The sequence below is a fragment of the Lagopus muta genome, chromosome 6 (genome assembly GCF_023343835.1).
Source record: "Lagopus muta isolate bLagMut1 chromosome 6, bLagMut1 primary, whole genome shotgun sequence".
Lineage (NCBI taxonomy): Eukaryota > Metazoa > Chordata > Aves > Galliformes > Phasianidae > Lagopus > Lagopus muta.
Window position 1 is genome coordinate 32,888,327 of NC_064438.1, and position 15,721 is coordinate 32,904,047.

The following is a 15,721-nucleotide window of genomic DNA, read 5'->3' on the forward strand; positions in this document are numbered from 1 at the left end:
ATTAATATTAATTGTCTTTCTGGTTGACTTCCCAGCAAGGATATTATACAAAACATATATAATTGCTTGCTCAAGGAGAAATATTACCTTATGTGCAGTCATCTTCACATGGAAGTGGAGTAAGGCTATTCTCCAAATGTAGTCATCTGAATATCCATGTGATTTAACATGTTATCTTCCTTTTAAACTGCTCCTACATACATACCTATATATCACCAAAAAAAAGGAAAAAATGTTGCAATAAAAAAAATGATTCCTCATCTCTGTGGTGAATTTTTTTTTCTATGTGAAGCTGCCTTTTAAAGTTTAGGAATTGTCATGCCTGAAAGTTTGAAGGAAAAAATAGATTGTTTTTGTGGGCTGTCACAGTTTCATATTTACAGTGGCATATCACTTTACTACTCCTGCTGATGGCCCACCTGTCTCCATTTCTCTGAACCGACGCTTCAGGACTCAGCACCTACTGTTAGCCACTGAGGAACTCTCCCCAAGGCATGAAAGCAGCAATATGCCAAAATCAACATTGACAGCCAGTTTATGAATACAGAAATTAAAACAAACAAGCAATGCCCTGGAAACTGTTTCTCAAAAAGCAATTCAATCATGTTATAAGAGAAAGAGATAGGATAAAAATAAAGACATGCAGTATAAATTAAGGCAAAAGATAAGCACATTAAAGGATTCATAGAAAGAATGGAAACAAAACCATTTTATTTGGAACTATATTAGCTCTTTGACCTACTATGTGTTTTTGATGCTCATAACTTCCAATATTGTCACTTTCTCCTAGAACGTAATACCTTCAGATGAAAAAGAAAAAAATTGTTCTTTAACAGAGAGGTTTTAAAGCACAGACTGACTTAGCCAAGATGTATGACCTCACATATGGACTTCTGAAATAGGCAAAAAGATTTCTTTGGATTTCAGCAGGAGTTTATGTAAGTTATCAGTGCACTGCAGAATTCTAGCCTTACCTGAATGACAGAGGGGAAAAAAAAGCATTTATGAGGTTCTTAGCACTGAGAAGGAGCTGAGAGTCGCTCACTCATTCTGCTTATAAGTACTTTGCTTCTCTCCCATCTGCTGAGCTAGAACTCTGTGGGAACTAGGAGACATTATCAGGACAGGAATGAGATTCCAGCTTTTGCTAGGTTTGAAGCTTCTCCTGAACTCAAGATGATGCATCAGTCCTGAGAGATGAGGACACCTACAACTTGATGAGTTTCGCACTCAGTAGAAGCTTTAAGCTGGAGCCTGCAGATTTGTGACTGAGTGGCAGCTGCTAAGATTTACTATGCCTTTCTTGGTTTAGGCTCTTCAGAGTCAGAAGTCATTGGCTCCTACAAAATTTAAGACAAACACTTTTCAGCAGTAACAGCCTTGCCAACTCAGCTGCTGCTAGGAGTTATATTGCCTTGCAAGGCTGAGCAGAAATCCATCTAGACTAAGACAGCACAGTGACTTTCTAACAATGCACAAATTCAGTAGTTTACCCCAAGAGTATGTTAGTCCTCTGAAAAAGTCACACACCATCATACGTTATTTTCTATACAATATAAAGAAAAGCAATTAAAGATGGATTTTTTTTTAAAGCAAGAAAAAAAAAAAAAAAAATTGAAGATACAGCAAGAGTGAGAATAGTTAAGATCCCATACAAAAGGATCCCAAAATTCACAAGTTCTGTATTGTTATTGTACAGTGTATAATCAATGAACATAAAGATGCTATAATTATGAAATAAACAAGAGAGTTTGACAAAGCAGGTTATAATAACAAAAACAAAATAGGTAGAATGCTTATCCACATCCTAGGCTCACTACAAAACTCCAGAGGAGAAATCTCCAGTAGAGAGCCTTTCCCACTGGCAGTCAGCTATTAAATGGGTCTAGGAGAGGAGGAGCCAGGCTCCACCCCTTCCAGCAGCACAAGTGAATTGCCTTCACCTGTGCTCCCGTGGCTGACTCGTTGCTCATCTCAGGTGATCAATGAGAGGTTTAGGCTATGATTCAGCAGTTCCCATACACACAGTAAGAACTTTAGTGAAAAATCCTGGGCTCAGGCTGGTCCAAATCTGTTCTCCAGGAGTGATATGTTTCAACTCTCCACTATGGAACTCACTGAAACCAAAGTACATAATGAGCTTATATATCATTTGGTCTGCTTCTATGCTTTTTCTCATGTCCCTTTCTGTAATCCTGCTATGGTGATCACCTGAATACAAAGAAAAAAACTGGAGTCGTCCCACTTACATTAGTTTCCTGCACTGTAGAGATTCTCTAAGTGGCAGCTGTACTCTGAAGGCAGATTTCAGACATAAAGAACCTTCCTTTTGAAATGAAAAGGAAATTTGGGGTTTCTTTTTCTTCTATTGTAAATTATTTCCTCTCTGAATATGGCTGTTTATGGACATAATCATTTCCAACCTCTGAGTTATTTCTAACCATCTTCTTTCAAACTGTGACTGAACGTGACATGGTAAAAGCAACGTTGCAAAACTCTAGCTATTAACTTCTTGTAAGATCTTTTTTGTTTCCCTAAGATGCCCTTAAGGACAGCATATATGTAGACATCATAATTATGGGACTTCATTAATGAGTTCTAAGTGCAGAATCCTTCAAATCAGGATACAGTCTCAATGTTTGCTTTGTCAGTACTGTATCAGTTTTGTACTAGCATAGTAATATAAGATTTGCTCTTTATGATAGAAAAGTACTACGTGAAGATAATGACTGAGCTTGCAATACTGAGTTGTTTACTTCAGTGTGCATTTGTTAGTGTATTTATTTTCTTTCTCAGATTCAGAGCTATTATAGTCATCTTTGTGTTTAAGAAGTAATGGAAAATGTTAGACCAAACAGTTCTATGAGTCAGCTGATTTAAATGTGCACTGAGTGCCACTTGCAATTGGTGAGGGTAAATAGTATGCAGGGGAAATAGGAAGAGGGAAAAAAAAGAGAAACAGTGGAGAGCCTGAAATACAGCCAACCTACCAAGCTAACATTTAAATCAGTCATCAGCAGACTGATGAGGTTTTCCTACAGAGTAGAACTAAATAGTTCTAACTTCCCATATACACAAATTATATGACAGCAGTGAACATTTTAAAAAGAAATGATGACAAGTAGGTCCCACTGAATGGCTCTACTCCCACACAATCTTCCTGCATCCAGTCATGTATTGTATTGCTGCGAGCAGTGAAGAGTTCGATGGTCCATTAAGGGAAACAAAAATCAGAAAGCAATTGGTCTAGTAACATCAGATTCATATTCAACACTCTGTGTCATGGATTTGATCAAGTCAGTTGCAGTCACCAAGTCTGTGTTTGGGGTGCATTCCAGTTTCCTGGTTATAATAAGTTATCAATGCTATATCTATAGACATTCTTTGATGGCAATCTTTTAATTTACTTGAGAACAATTGGCCAAGCAATATCAACTCAGTAAGACTTCACAAATCCACATCCTACTACATGCAAGTGCTGCATAGATTGATTTCTATTTTAATAATGTGATTTGGTCTGTTTGCTTGCTATTGGAAGCACTGCAAAAATGAGAAAGATCTGTGAGACAAGAGTGAAAAAACAACTTCATAGATGAGAAGCTGTAAGCACTGTCCCTGTACTGACTCTCGATATGAATATGTTGTTTTACTCTGGGACTGCTTTTCATTGGTTTTGTTGTTTCACAAAATGACATCTTGGTAATACATTGCAGTTGTAGTTATAAAGGAGCTGTGCACCTGCTGATATGCCTCTAGGGTCTTCAGCTAGAACCTTGCAAAGCTAGAAGCTTTCAATTCACACATGATATCAAATCTGATTAAAGAATACAATCTTAGCAACTCTGAGCATCAAATAATGAGAGAAAACTTTAAATTTAATTTGAGTTACTTCTTGCTTGGAACTACATTAAAAACAACTCTGTCTGACTGATGCAATTCTGAGTTAGTAAGCAGCTTGGTATGCCAGCCAGTAAGACTCACTTCTCCAGAATCAATATTGCAGTTATTGAGTAATTACAGTACTTGCCTGGGAAGATGGACAATGTGATATTTGTTCAGGGGCTGATGGGTGATAATGGTGATCAATGGAAGATAATAATTGAAAACAAAATGATCTTAATGCGGTTGACTGACACAACAGAAAGACTATGGCCTTTAAATCAAAACAATTTATCTTCTTGATTTTCGAAAAATTACTTTAAAAATAGTAGCCAGCAGCAAAATCTTGGAGGGTAATATTCCACTTGCACTTCTTCATTAGCTTGAGATCATCAATAAAAACACTTTAAATGTTAATCCTCTTTAAAAAGCATTTTGTCACTCAAGGTGTTCTTACTGGCTATTGCCAATAATAAATAACTGCCTCCATTTCCTTTAAAAGCTAAGAAAGTTGAACTTTGGCAGTTCATTCTGTCATTTTTAGAAAGTGCTATTTTAACATATGCAATCAGTCTGTGAAGTATCCTCATCTCTTTAACAGCATCTATACACACTGAGATTTTTATCTTTGCCTCATGAAATTGTTGCAAGTTCATTAATAATCACTCTGAATGGGTAGGTAAAGCACCATATTTGAACATTCAAACAATACTATGAAATTCATCTCTACACTTTGATAAGAAAGTCATAAATAATTTTCCTAAAGAGGAGAAAATACAAGAATAAAAAAGACATGGTTTGCAAGAATCATAGAATCATAGAATCACAAGGTTGGAAACGACCTATAAGATCATCTAGTCCAACCGTCTCCTCATCACCATTGCCACCACAAGCACTAAACCTTCTTTGAAAACCTTCTTTGACTGCATGGCACTCCCCTACTCTCTGCTAAAGTCATCAGCAGTCAACTAAGTACTTATTCTGTGAGTTCAATGACGACAAAATTTTCAGCAAGAGAGAAGTCTTCAAAAATCTCAGTGATAATGAAAGACCCAAAGGGGAACATGGAGTTTGTGGATAAGCCACCACTGAGCATTTCAGAAACAAATATTCTAATTTCAAATGTAACATCTCAAAGATGGGGTGAAATAATTGAGTTTTAATTTTTAATTAGAATTAATTTGCTTCATAGGGAAAAAGAAATAATTCTAACCAGTTCATGTAGCATGCAACATTTACAAATTCTGGGGGCAAACTACAGCAAGGTTGATGATAAATGTTTTTAACAATTACACTCTATTTCTTACATGTCTCTTGCTGTTAAGTCTTATTGGAGCATTTGTCAAAAGTTTGACTGTGTCACTGGTCAAAGAAAGCCCACTTACTAAATTGGATGAATACATGAATCCTTTAATGAATCAGAAGTCACGAGGTTAAGATGATGGGAGATATCAGGTATGTGACTGACCATGATGGGAAAGATGAAATATTGTATGAAGTGAAGAATTACCCAGGTTAAATAGGACTGAGAAGATCAGTAAGATCTTCACCTTAAAAAAAAAAAAAAAAAAAAAAGAGAGAGAGAGAAAGATAAAAATGAAAGATTATGTTTATCTTGTTCGTATTTGGTCATTATATAGAAATTAGAATTAAAAAATTTATTTTATTTTCAAAATATGAGCATGAAGAGAAATTGTTTTACTACTTGGTGTCTAAAATTGAAGCACATGTATACAAAGTTTTCTCTAAAGAAACACAGATGGGTTTTTTTGGTTGTTTTTTTTTTGTTTTTTTTTCAGGTGTTGTGGTTTCCTAAGAAATGCAATTCTGTAATTACCTATGAAAATATAAATCCTTATCTAAATCTGAAGAGTAATCAAGCAATTTGGAAACAGCATGCACTGTAAGTAGTATCCTATTTAGTAGAACTACCACTGTGCTCAATTATCTAGAAATTATTTTTCTAAGGGTCACATTCTTAGTGCCCAGTAATTCTGTAAGTATGTAGATTCATCTAGAAAAACAGTGACCTCCAAGGGATACCATTTACTGTGATACATCAAGCTTTAAACTCATAACTACTGTGTGGGAACTGCTGAATCACGGCCTGAACCTCTGATTGATCAACTGAGGCAAGCAAAGAGTCAGCCACGGGAGCATAGGTGAAGGCAAGGTGCTGCCAGAAGGAGCGGAGCCTGGCTCCACCTCTCCTAGACCCAATTAAGAGCTGACCACCAGTGGGAAAGGCTCTCTTCTGGACATTCCTCCTCTGGAGTTTTGCAGCAAGCCCAGGACGTGGGTAAGCTTTTTATCTGTTCTCTTTTTGTTATTATAATCTGCCTTGCCAAACTCTCTTGTTTATTTCAGAATTATAACATCTTTATATTCACTGACTATTCAACTACAGAACTAATATTACATGTAGCAGTAGAAAGTATGTGTAAAAGTGAAGCTTTTCAGAATTTCTGGGCTGTTGTCTATTTATGCTCTGAACAAAAATGATATCAATATTTATATTCTATCAGTACTTATGTTCATACTCATATATGCCTATAATGACATACTTGCTCCTTTTTAGGCCTACTCAAAATGTTATTTTCTGACAAAAACAGAACTTTTATTTTTTTCAACACTTTATTTTTTTTAATTAAGCGTGGCATTGCATATACAAGGTTGTGGAAGCAAACGTACAAAAAAAAGGCTCCCAGTTTTGAAGATTGCTACTTCTTTCAGTGTTTTTCTCTCAACATTTCCTTTATGGTTGGAAGGGACCTTAAAGACTACCCAGTTTCACACCCCTGTCATTGACAGGATGCTACGCACTAGATCAGATTGTCCAGGGCCTCAACCAACCTGCCCTTGAATGGCTCCAGGAATGGAACATCCACAGCTTACGCAGGCAATCTGTTCCAGTGTTTGACCACTCTCTAAGTAAAAAAATTTCCTCCTAACACCTAATGTAAATCACTCTCACTTTAAATATATTTTCCCTTGTCCTGTCACTACTAGACTGTGTAAAAAGTCTGTCCCCCTCCTATGTGTAAACTCCCATCAAGTACCAGGAAGAAGCAGTGAGGTCTCTTGGAGCCTTCTCTATTCCAAGCTGAACAAGCCTAGCTTCCTCAATGTCTCTTCATAAAAGGGCTCGGGCCCTCAGAAAAAAAGAATTTTCTGAGTCTCTATGGTTTCTGTTTTCAGTCTCATATATAAATACATCTTGTCTCATACATAACAACTGTTTTTAGTTTTACAGATGGTAGTTTCTGTGAATTTGTAACAAAATATATCAGAATAAGTAGATCACTCATATCTACTATGTATACCAGTGTTTATCATCTACCATGTAACATATATGCATACAGCATTTACATCTTCCAGAATGATGTCTGCAAGAGAGTGAAAATCAGGAGAAAGTACACAAGATGAGTATCACATACACTTTATTATTGCCAGTATGACTATTATTAGGTTAATAATAATATCAATAATTGTGCAAAACAGATTTAATCACTTTACATTACAATGATTTAGTTGTATCTAATAAAAATAGTGTACTTCTGTGAGCTTTTTCTCTGAAGCGTTGGTATTTAAAAAAAACATAAAATTGTTTTGACAGGTGAACAATTTTATAGCAGAATGGAAAATTTTAAAAGCTGAATAGCTGATAAAAGATGACTAGAATCAGGGAGGATTGATGTTATAGCTGAAGGCAGCATTAGAGATTAGGTACTCATTTGGCTTTTTAGAAGGACCGGTGACTCATTCTACACAAATGAAGTTTGTGATATGTAATGAAAAGCTTTCTATCTCCACTGCAAGCAAATTAGTAGGCATTTTGTGGGAAGAATGTTAATGTTATCTTGCATTTGTTTCAGAGCAAGAACACATTAACAGAGTAGATTTGAAAAGAATTTCTCTTTTATAACATCAGGCGTTGATGGTACTAAAACAAGGTCACCTTTGTAAAGCAATGAGAGAAAATTAGGTTATAAACAAGCAGTGCCTAAAAATATATTCAGTCTGTTTCATAGACTAAATGCAACACAGTATTGCCCCAAATTGCTATTTTCTTTATTGGGAATGATACTCATATGTCCAGAGCTGGATCTGTAAAGGTAAATAAAAACAAAATCATGGTTTGGTAAGGGAGAAGTTATAAGCATTTTAGTGGGCAAATTAATTAAATTAATTTCATTCCATTAATGGAGAAAACCAGCTAGTCTGTTTTACAGTGTTTATTCTTTCTTCTCCTTCTTCTTCTTTTTTTTTTCCCTCTCAGTAAGATAGTGATGATAAAAAACAGGATAGATAAGATACATCTGAGGAACATATGAAAAAAAAAACAAAACATTTTTTCCAGTATTAAATAATTATATCAAATTATATACATACACTTAGAGATAACATAAAGGAGATCATTTGGGATGAAATACTGAACAAGAGGAAATGATAGCTAGATAGGAAGGCATAGATGGGGAGATAGATAGAAAACTGATCTTCAAGGCAACCTGAAAATGTAGGTAATGAAAAATACTGACTGGTAAAACTGGCCTTGCAAACTGAGAAATATGATTTACTATTACTATGACTTGTGACACTGGAAGCCTTCCAAAGGTGGTAGCATACTTCTAGATGTGTGTAAGAGATTATTCTTTTACATCATTGTCTCAAAGCTTGCTGGGGACACCAATGGACAAGTCCAAGCAAATCCTGGGCAAGGGTTGTGAAATCCTTTGTCTGGAGAACACAGATGGACAAGGCCAGGGGCAGCGAGAGAGGGGTAAACTGCAGGATTAATGGCCAGGAAGCAGGGTTTTTTTGTGGACTTATCTCGAGGAAGATGGCCATCTTAGAAGGTACTGCACATGATTCTTACCCAAGCACCAAGGAATGCCACACTAGCATAAGAAGGATAAAAAGGGGACCTAAAACCATGAAGTTTAGGTTTTCTGGCAACAGATTTCTCATGAAGAAGAAGAGGTTTCTGACATGAGAAGCTTCACGACCTGCCTCTCTCCCTCCTGGACTTGCTCTGCTCTCTACCATGATGCTGAAGAAGAACAAAGGTGTCTACCATCAGATTCCTCACCACGGAATTCCTGCATGCTGATGGACTCTCCTGGGCCTGCTACCTGAGTCCTGCTGCTTCCTCCTGGATTGCCTCTGTGACTTCTTCCGGCTACCTGCTTGCTGCCCAAGGCCAGCCATGCTGCTGCTCTACCCCCACTGCTTTTGCCTTGGATCTCTGAAATGGCATTCAGCAGGACCGCTGCTGGATCCTGGTGGTGACTATCCCTGCTTTATGCGATTCTTGCTTCTTTCCTATCTTTTCTATCACCTTCCTTCCCTTCCCTGTCTCCCTGATTAGGATTTATAGTAAACTGGTTAGACCAACATTTGAACTTAATGTTGTTTCTTAATCTCATGCTGGGTATACAGATATTAAAAGAACCTCCTCTCCCTCCTATAAATTGGAGTGAGACAGTGTGAAATCAGACTTTTTCATCCCTCTTGTCTATGGAAGAAGGGCCATAAAATCAATCAGTCTCATATATAAATACATCTCATACATACAAGTGTTTTCAGTTAAAAAAAAAAACAACTTCAAGATTGTACTTTCTAGAATTTGTAACAAAATATATCACAATAAATAGATCACTCATAATCTACTGTGTATACCAGTTATTCAATTTATTCAGTTTATTTTAGATAGACATCATCTACAATGTTCTACTGAAATGTTTATAAAAATGTTTTATAAGAAAGGATTACATAAAAACATTCCATAACTATTCCTCAAATCAGTAGTTTGTATCTTCACTCTCCCTGGTTGGGTCTATGTCAATGCAATTAATCTGATCTAAAATTTAAAAAGCAATAGGCTGTGAACTTTTTAATGTTTTTCTAATCCTCCTTCATCAAAACATTTCTATCGCACCTTTGGAATTTGGCAGGTGGTAAGATAGAAGTTTGTGCATGCTAAGAGAGGTAACAGTCAAGCGAACATTCCTGTTAACTTCAGTAATTTCTTTAGAACTGCTATTTTAAGACATAACATTTTAATCATTTCCTCTAAAAAAGTAGTTCTAGTCCTTTGAAACAATTTATAAACATAACTCCAAATGTTTGCACGTTTGTCTACCCCAAGTGGGCAAATAAAGCTTACTCAGTAAATGTCTCTAAAACACCTTAAGGGCTTCTGATTATTTGAGGCACTTATTTCTTCTGCTTATTTATTTAATTCTGCTGAGGTACACTGACAGAGCACCAATGAAACCAGAAAAGCTACAGATTTATATCAAATAATGATTTGCCCAAGAATATTAAATGCTTAATACAGATAAATAAGCTGAAAAGCCAACATAAATAACGTATATACTGTTAATATTTTCAAATGAGACCCTCATAGAAGGAGGAAAAATAATAAAAATAAGGCATTATTTTACATCACTCTGCCAGATAAAAGTGTTACATTTTAATAAAAAATTAAATTTTATGGATCAAGAGACTGAAGGGAAAAGCATACAATTACTTTTTTTCTGAACAACATACATTTGAAATTTAAGTATTGCTTTCAAATAAATACGAAGTACATTCAAGCATAGCAAAACAAGAAGAGGTGAAAATAGGAGGAGGTTTAATACATGTTTCTGTAGGTTCACCGCATGCCAGAGGTATTTCAGAACCCAAGACAAAAGCCAAAATGATGTCATTTAAAGTATGATTCCCACTTTCTGACTTAACATTGAATTTTTAATTCACTGATTTTTAAAGCAGAATTATAAATCCCTGAGAGAAACTGCATCTAATGCTGGGAAAACCAAATTATAAGATAAATTAAAAACAAACAGAGATGAAGGGTTCTTTTAATATGTTGTAATTATGCCAAAATAGACCCATGGGTCTATTTAATGCCTATAGTTGCATTAATATTTTCATAAGTTGCAGTTAATTCCATTGAAACAGCCTTTCAAATGTGAAAGCTGTAACATGAGTTCTTTCCACACTGGGAGAATGGAAATGAGGAAAAAAAAGATGAAAGAGACAGAGGGCACTTGCAGTACAGAAGGGCCTATAGTTACACAGAATATATATCATTCTATACGATAATCTGAATAAGCTTTTACTTAGGCTTAAAAATCATACTCTGTGGGAAGTGCTTTGTGTACAGACAATCTCTCCTATAATACAGTATTGTCTAGTAACCTGAAAATACTTACTGCTCAGAGTTTTTTTAACATTCTCATTGCAGAAAACAAAAAAGTTTATTTCCAGACAGTGTCAGCTTCTGCAGACAGATCTTCATTCTGTAGTCATAGATGACTGCCCTATGCTCTGCAAGTAACAGTTAAGTGTCAAAAGCCAGAGCCAGCTTGAGATTCTCAGCAGTGTAGGCCAAATTTGAAGACAAAGCAAGATTTAAAGAGTCTCTAAATTCACTGCCATGGGAAGAGGAAAAAATATTTCCATGGAGAAGTAGATGTGGGGTACAACTGAAATATCTTTTTCAGTGTCAGAGGATTACCATAAGGTATTTATTTAATGCAAATTATCCATTTTGTATCTTCAATTTACCCTTCAGAATTCACATCTCTCATCCATCATAAATGCTTTGATTACAATAGCAGACAAAATACTACAATGCCTATGAGAGATTTTGAGCTTTTACTGGTAAAAATTGCTTTCTAGTGTTCAGGCTAAATTCCAACAAGTCATTCATTAGGATGTCCTTCTTGACCATCTGTTTCTGAAGTACTTCTTCATATATACTATATAAAGTATTATTACTTGGAAGAAAATTTAGATGTCTTAGGTTAGATTATAGTTCAATTTGGACATTTGGACATAACCAATTTTGTTATTAATAGCTTAATGTGTGTTTTACCATATTCTCATTAAGGTTGGGAATGGGTAGGGCAAAAAGCTCAACGTTTTTGTCAATTAATCTTGTGCTTGATAAGTTTCAACACTGCCAGAATATAATTTGAACATAAATCATTTGTGACTCTTGTTTGCGCATATGGCACGGACCCTCTCTACTTGGTTCATAAATTATCAGTGAAAATATCTATTTAGCAGCAGCTTGAAGGAGTGATAAAAGCTTACACTTGCAGATCTTTATTTGGTGGGTGAAGATTTCCTTAATTTAATCTACTTAAGCCTGACCTGAAAATCTTTAATTTTGTCGAGTTCACTCACTATAGAATCACAGAATGGTTTGGGTTACAAAGGACCTTTAAGATCATCTAGTTCCAACCTCCTGCTATAGGCAGAGACACTTTCCTCTAGATCAGGTTGCTCAAAGCCCTGTCCAGCCTGGCCTTGAAGTCTTCTAGGGAGGGGACGTTCACAACCTCTCTGGGCAACGTGTTCCAGTGTCTTACCATCCTCACAGTAAAGAATTTCTTCCTAATATCTAGTCTAAATCTATCCTCATCCAGTTTAAAACCATTTCCCCTTGTCCTGTCGTTACCTTGCCTTTTAAAACATCCCTTCCCAGCTTTCCTTTAGGCCCCCTTCAGGTACTTTCAGGCTGCTGTAAAGTTTCTCTCAAGCCTTCTCTACTCCATTCAATATTTTAAAAGTATTAAAAGATTCTTATCTCGTCTGCAGCATTTGGTCCTTTATCAGTGCTTGAACCATAACAGAGCCTAATGGTGTTTTGTTTGCCTGCACAGTCTTTGCAAAGTTCTAACTAATAACTTTGTAAATTACTTTGTAAAAATTTTGTATAAAAGACAATATAAAAAATTAATTGTTTATTTTTATTGAGAAATGTCAGTGCTGGTTTTGCTCATTAACAATAAATTTTTATGTTAGCAATTGAATATCATACTCAAAAGTGATTCTAGCAAGATTTTTATATTTTCTCAAGTACTCAAAAGAACACAGGAAGTGTACTACTGTAATTTGCCAGAATAAATACTTAATTTGAGCACCACTGGAAGGCTGAAAAGTAAGCAGTTCAATACCTTCTGCCTTGGACTTCTGTCAGGTTCATATTGATGCACTGGGCATCCAATATGTTCTGAATACTTTAAACGCTGCACAGACAGCTAGACTTTATATCATGGGCACAGTGCATCCTACACATCTAAAAACAATAGTAGATTTTTAATGTGTCATATCTGGGAAGCATTTGTCCTGAACTCCTGCATGTCAACCTGCTGGATATCATGGTAAGTCACTAGCTGACAGGGGAGCATTCTAGTTATGCTAGCAAAAAATTATGAACACAGTGCTGGTCTGCATCTGTGCCTGTAGAACTGAAGAGTCTGGCATCCTGACTTGTCTTTCTGGCAGCAGAATGCAATTTCAGATCAGTTTCTGGTATTGTATAATCCTTTAATGAAACCGTATGTGCCTTTTGAGTAAACAAATTAAAATGTGCTAAAATCCAATTTCTGTTAAGCATAGTGAGTGGCACTGTATTGTGAAAGTTTTTCAAGGCCTTTTGCTGGAAGGAACTCTACAGTTTTTGCTTCTCGATCCCTTCGCTTCACTTATTCTATCTCTTATAAGGAAATACAAATCAGATCATGGTTTTATACCAAGATACTTTTGAGAATTCTACTCAAAAGAAAAATACATACAGAAAAATATGTTTACAGTTTGTTAAGCAAACTATGATGACATTTAGAATGCCAAGTTAATACATTTGTTTTCTATTAATGATACTTCGTTCTCTTTGCACAGTAGCAATAAATATTCAAACACAAATGAACATTCTGACCTAGACTTTTAAACATCATAAACACTGGCTTTATTTTGGCTTTAAGCCATCTCTGTATCTTTTCTAGATTGGGGAAATCCCTAGCTGCTCATTCAGATTGGCAGAGGTAAGCAAGTATCTTCTACCGTTATGTAAAACTGGCTGTCCTAAGTCTCACATATGTATCTCTAAGTAATTTCTCAGGCAGAGTCTTTATCAGGTTGTAAATTCTTACGTTTATATTTGGGAAATGCTATTACTGTCATTATTACTCCTTATGTAGGGATAAAAATATAAGTGATGAGTTCATTATAAATAGAGTTCATAGCTCCTGCCCTGAAGAGTTCTGAGTTTAACTTGGAACCTACTGTAAATCTCACTGAATTCAGCAAAGCAGGTTCCACAGTAGAGATATATTAAGAAAGCATTTCATATTCAGTCTAGCTATTCATTTGTATTACAAAATGACATCCTCCTGAAATATCTTACTACCAGAGGTAGATACCCACAAAAATGAAGTAGGTATACATAAAGGAACCTTCCTTTTCCATTTTCAGAATTCTTATATGTCAAAACAGACAATCTGCATACATGACTGCAGGTGTATCTTGGTTCCCCTGAATTGATTTACCATATAAATTGACAGTATTTTATCTGACATTCAATGCTTTTGTCATCCATTTTTTTAATGTATATTTTTCTGCTTCCTCCTTTTTTCCATGCTTAGTCTACTGCAAAAACTAAATCAGCTCTTCCATTTTAAGTTTCAGTTTGTTTTGAAACTCTTTTAGAAATACTTCGAAGGGCAATAAAAAATTTACAGGTGACCATCAGATTTACAAAGGCTGTAAGAGTCACGCTTTATCACACATAGGTTAGATTTTTTTTTTTAAAATTAAAGATGATTAATAAGCAAAATGAACTAACTCAAGTCACCAAAGGCCCAAACATGTTCTTACATATTTCATAACTAATATCTCTGTATTCCAAATGTGAATCCATGTGGCTTTGCACTACTTGCATGGAATTCTTTAGCAAAGTATTTTAGCAAAGCGTTGTGGTATTAAATTAGTGTGCAGATTGGATAAGAAAGCAGAAAGATGTCTTCTGAGAAGAAAGGTGGCTTATTTTATTTTAGAGCTATATATAGGTGTCTCAGAGTTTCATGGGTAGATCATAGTCTGCATTTATATCTGTCAACTGAATAGCAAATCCTACCAGCACGTATAACATCCAGTACATATCTGGGGGGCATTTGAGGTGTGGCTACACTAGGAACTTGTTTGACCTCTGCCTTCTGAAGATATAAAATGTCAGAGCTCTATTAATTGTTTGCATTCAAGATTTTCAAGTGCAAATCGTTTTCAAGACATTGCATTAAAAATTAATCAGTTATACTCTATCCCCTTAAGATTACTCTGCAATTCATTCATCAACAGTCATGAAACTGAATCCTAGTACTAGCAGTCAAGTTGGGATTTTAACTCAGTGTGTTTTGATGGCACGTTTCCAGGTCATGATAGCAGGACAGCTGTTTTCTTCCATAACAGGGTGAATTATAGCAGACAGTGAAGTGAGCAAACCTCTTAGCAATTGAGCAGAGTGCTCTCTGCCAACTAGGGAGCAAGCATTGACAGGCATTGGCTTTGGAAGAGCTGGCATTTTTTCCATTGCTTGCATTTGCCAACTGTCATTATATAGAATGGTCGTGTGCTGCCTCCTATAGGGATGCAAGATTACACAAAGGAATAGGTAAGAGAACATTCAAACAAGGCAAAGAGAACATTCTTGGAAAACCATCTTTGAAAAATCCCATTTTAAGATGACGTTTTATATATGTATAGTCAAAATACAGCTCCTGAATCTAAGTGAAGTCTGAAATAGTAACGATTAAATATTTAATTACTGGAAAAGAATAATGGAGTCTATCCCTAGAAACCTCTAAGATGGAGAAGTCACATACAAAAAACTCTGCATTGTTGAGGAAAATCATGATCAATCTTTGTGGCCTTTAATGTAATTTGGTACAGCACACGTTAATGAGCAAATCATTAAAATCAAAGCAAAGAAAATTCTCAAAGTGGAAGCCAGGACAAAACTCATGAGATGCACCTTATTGAGTCTTGAGTT

At 35.7% G+C, this 15,721-nt stretch overlaps 1 long non-coding RNA gene across 1 annotated transcript in view; it reads right to left on the reverse strand.

Annotated features, from left to right (window-relative positions):
• LOC125695183 (uncharacterized) overlaps positions 1-15,721 on the reverse strand; it is a 46,163-nt gene that overhangs the window by 10,825 nt on the left and 19,617 nt on the right. The window contains exon 2 of the long non-coding RNA XR_007377851.1: positions 88-205. This is a non-coding gene — a long non-coding RNA (uncharacterized LOC125695183). The remainder of the gene's footprint in view (positions 1-87; positions 206-15,721) is intronic.